This window comes from Cebus imitator, unplaced genomic scaffold, assembly GCF_001604975.1.
Source record: "Cebus imitator isolate Cc_AM_T3 unplaced genomic scaffold, Cebus_imitator-1.0 Scaffold640, whole genome shotgun sequence".
In the NCBI taxonomy this organism is placed as follows: domain Eukaryota; kingdom Metazoa; phylum Chordata; class Mammalia; order Primates; family Cebidae; genus Cebus; species Cebus imitator.
In genome coordinates this window covers 607,565-612,169 of record NW_016107955.1, presented here as the reverse complement: position 1 = coordinate 612,169, position 4,605 = coordinate 607,565, and the positions used below count along the sequence as shown (strand labels likewise).

Sequence of the window (4,605 nt, the reverse complement as noted above, 5' to 3'; positions counted from 1 at the left end):
TTTAGTAGAGACAGGGTTTCACCATGTCAGTCAGGCTGGTCTCAAACTCCTGGCCTCAAACGATCCACACCCCTTGGCCTCCCAAAGTGCTGGGATTACAGGCATGAGCCACCACACCCATCCCTACATAATTTTTGTTTCCAAACATATATATTTGGTTGTCAGCAGCAGTGAGAAACTCACTGACACCAGATTTGGCCAAAGGCACCAGAGATAACACATGTATGACATATTCTAAAGCCTTAGAATTTTGTATGAATGGTGGGCAGGGAGTCCCTCTACTGTGTGCAAACATGGGTCGGTGCCACAATTCTGTCACTTGCGAGTATGGTAGTGCAGTAGCCTCGAGCCAGACTGCCTGGATTCAAATCCCAGAGCTGGTCAAGTCACTTGACCTCAATCTTCTGTAGTTTCTTTTTTAAAAATGGGGATAGTGGTGTCATAGCTCTTTTAGAATTTGCCTAGCAGGTTTTCTGGGTTTTGCCATAACACCCCCTTAAAAAATAAATAAAACAAAAATGGGGATAGTAGTAATACGTACTTCATAGGATTATTGAGGGTATTAAATGAGTTAGCCTACATAAAGTATTTAGAATAATGCACAGCATGTAGTAAGCACTGTTTATGTGTTTGCTATTACTACCATTGTTACTTTTGCAATGAGGGGATTGAAGCAAGAAGAGCTTCTATGGTGCAATGGGGAAAAGAGCATATCCTACCCTGTGTGTTCCTCTAATATCTTGGAAACAAAAGCCATCCACAAAAAAACACAAGGTCAGGAATTTGAAGGGGTTATTTGGGCCCTTAGAGTGTGGGCTATCGAGTAGGCAGTCAGAATGGGATACAATTCTTCAGTGGGAAGAATTGGATATTTCCTTTTTGGAGCAGAGCAGTACCATATGGGGGAGCAGTGACAGAGGGGTTAATCTAGGGTCAGGGGATTTCCTAAGCAGTTAATAATGCATTTCTCTTAGGAACTAACCTGTCAGGTACTGAGAGGCTTTGAAGATAGCTCTTCAGGTTGGGGACATGCCTTTGTTAAGGGGCAAGACCGCTGCCAGGAGTTGGTTCACATTCTCAGAGGTAGGATTGACCACATAAAAAAATGCTTTCAAATCTTTGTTCTAAATTTTCTTTGGCCCTCCCTAGGTTTGGGGAAAGTCTCAGCCTCAGTAACCATCCCAGACACAGTCCAGAGGATATGAGCAGGCGGAGTGGGTCATACGGAAAACAGGTGCGTGGTGGGGAGGCAAATTTGAGGAGCCATTAGTATTAAAATGGGAAACTCAAGAGATACAAAAATTCTAAACAAAGCTTTATCAAATCAAATCCAATAATGTATTAAAAGGATAATGTATCATAACAAAATGGAATGGAATTTATTCCAGGAATGCAGGATTGGCTTGACATTAAAAAATCAATCATGCTTATGGGCGGGTGTTGAACAATGAGAACACGTGGACACAGGGAGGGGAGCATCACAGACTGGGGTCTGTTGGGAGGGGGACTAGGGGAGGGGCGGTAGGGGGTGGGGAGGTTAGGGAGGGATAACATGGGAAGAAGTGCCAGATATAGGTAACGGGGTGATGGAGGCAACAAACCACCTTGCCATGTATGTACCTATGCAACAATCCTGCATGATCTGCATACGTACCACAGAACCTAAAGTACAATTAAAAAAAAATCAATCATGTAATTCAATATATTAACAAACCAAAAAAGAAAACCCATGTGATTATTGCAATAAATGCAGAAATGGCATTTGACAACATCTGACATCTATTCCTGATTTTAAAAAACAAACACCTCTTGGCAAACTAGAAATGGAAAGGAACTTCTTCAATCTGATATAGGGCATCTGCAAAATAACCCACAGCTAACATTATATTTAGTGGTAAAAACTGAGTGCTTTCCCCCCAAGATCAGAAACAAAACAGAGATGTCCACTCTCACCATTTCTATTCATCATTATACTGAAGGTCCTAGGCAGTGCAGTCAAGCAAGAAAAAGAAGCAAAAGGCATCCAAATTGGAAAGGAAGAAGTTAAACTGCATTTACAGACAATGTGATCAGCTATGTAGAAAATCCGACTGTGTCCACCAAAAATAAAACCCTACTAGAAGTAATAAGTGAGTTTAGCAAGTTGCAGGTTATAAGATCAATATACAATAATTAGTTGTATATCTGCATACTAACAATGAACAGTTGGATACAGAAAATTTTAAAATACCATTTATAATAACGTCTAAAAATGTGACTTAGGAATAAATCTGACAAAAGATGTGGAAGACCTGTACACTTATGTTGCTGAGAGAAAGAGGAGTAAAATTAATGAAAAACATTCGTGCATTGGAAAACTTAGTATTGTTATAATGTCAGTTCTCCCCAAATTGATCTATAGTTTAAATGTAATTGCTATTAAAATCTCAGCAGTCTTTTTGAAGAAATTGATAAACTGATCCTAAAATTCATATAGAAAGGCACTACAGAGCCTGGTATGCTGTGTAAAGACCCTGGGTAGGGTCCAGCCTTCCCACAGGATTAGGATTATCAGTGGAGCCCATATAGAGAGGAGAAACAGTAGCAGGGCCTCCAGTTGCAAACAGGTCTACAGAGGATATGAACAAGCAATTTCCTGAAGTGGAAAACCCAAAAAGCTAACAGGTGTAATAAAAGATGTTCAGATGTATTAACAGAAAAGTCTAAAATAAAACTACAATGAGATTTCACTTTAGATCTCATAGATAGACAAAATTTTAAAAAGCTCAATCATGCCAACTCCTTTAGTGGGGATATGGGGACATAGGAATCCTCATACATTGAGAGTAGGGACTTTGGCAGCCATTCCAGAGATAAATGTGGCAGTACGTAGTCAAATTCACTATCCCCATAGGCACTCCAAAGAAATTCTCCACAGGTCCATAAAGGGTCATGTAGGAAAGTGTTCATTATGGTGTCGTTTGCAGCAGTGGGAAGTTGAAGGCATGTTGCATGTCCATCACCAGGGGACTACACAGGGAAATAGTGACAGGTGCACTCCAAAGAGGACCTCTTAACCTTTAGGCCAGTGAGTTAGATGTACATAGGGCAACACGATGATCTTCGACACGTAGTACTGAGTGGAAAAGAATGAACCATATAACAATACTACTCACAAATTACAAATATATGCACATTCACACCAAATATACACCTTACAGAAATGCACACAAAAGGATATAAGTTAAACACATTTGAAAAATGCCTATGTCAGGGAGTTGGGAGGAATGGGAGCATGGATGACGGAATAAATAAAACAAGAAGGCGGTGGAATTGCCAAGCACAGTGGCTCACACCTGTAATCCCAGCACTTCAGGAGGCCGAGGCAGGCAGATCACTTGAGCCTAGGAGTTCAAGACCAGCCTGAGCAACATAGCTAGACCTCATCTCTACAAAAAATACAAAATTAGCCAAGCGTGGTGGTACGTGCCTGTGGTCCCAGCTACCAGGGAGGCTGAGGTGGGGGGTTCCTTGAGCTCAGGAGTCTGAGACTGCAGCGAGCCAAGATTGCACCACTGCACTCCAGCCTGAGTGACAGAGTGAGACCCTGTTTCAAAAAAAAAAAAAAAAAAAAAAAAAAAAAAAAAAAAAAAAAAAAAAAAAAAACCCAAAAAAAAAAAAAGAAGAAAAGAAAGGGGGAGGAGAAGAAATAGCAGAAAGTGTCTATTCCCTTGGCCTAGTCACCTACTCCTCATGACATGCATCCTTTAGAGCCTGCTCTTCACTGAGGAGGAAACAGCCCCACCTACACTCTGTTAACCTGAGGCCAGAATGCTTAGGTGAGTCTGGCTCAGACGGGCTGTACTTGGCTGGTTTTGAGTATGTGCTGCCCCAGCTCCTGCATACCCTCCCACCAGCACTGCAGCTGCCTGGAGCAGGTGTGGACATGCATTTCACCGCCACAGAAGTTGCCTGCTGTGATCTACTATTGAGGGTGGGGCTGGTCACAGAGCGATTAGAAGCGAAGAGTCAGAGCGACCCACTCCCCATCAAACCATGTGGTAACCAGACAACTAATTTCTGTTCTGCACAATAGCCCTGCCGGTGCCCTGACTGTGCTGAGACGTGGGTGTATTTTCCTGGCCCCATTCAGAACCTTACCCTCTGACTTCCCGAGAAGCAGCTCTTGTAAACTCTTAGGGAAACTGAAGCCAGATTCACTGTGACTGAGAAATTCTTTTCAGCTTATCCTCTCCTGAGAACTCATCACCTAATTGTCTCAATACTGCCCTTTCCCATAACCAGCTAGGTGCATGCTTGCCGTTCGGTTTTCAAAACAAAACAATACCTTGTTCAGTGATACATACATGAGAGGTGAAGTTTTCTAAAAAACAGGCCAGGTGTGGTGGCTCACACCTGTAATCCCAGCACTTTGGGAGGCCAAAGCGGGTGGATCACCTGAGGTCAGGAGTTCAAGACTAGCCTGGCTAACATGGTGAAACCCCGTCTCTACTAAAAATACAAAAATTAGCCAGACGTGGTGGTGTGTGCCTGTAATGTCACCTACGTGGGAGACTGAGGCAGGAGAATCACTTGAACCCAGGAAGCGGAGGTTGCTGTGAGCTG

At 42.7% G+C, this 4,605-nt stretch overlaps 1 long non-coding RNA gene and 1 other non-coding gene across 2 annotated transcripts in view; both read left to right on the top strand.

The window, feature by feature from the left end:
- LOC119469384 overlaps nt 1-4,605 on the top strand; it is a 71,469-nt gene that overhangs the window by 38,230 nt on the left and 28,634 nt on the right. The window contains exon 4 of the long non-coding RNA XR_005198175.1: nt 1,150-1,234. This is a non-coding gene — a long non-coding RNA (uncharacterized LOC119469384). The remainder of the gene's footprint in view (nt 1-1,149; nt 1,235-4,605) is intronic.
- Nucleotides 435-496, top strand: LOC119469393. Its single transcript, XR_005198182.1, has one exon. It is a non-coding gene; the product is annotated as a U7 small nuclear RNA (small nuclear RNA).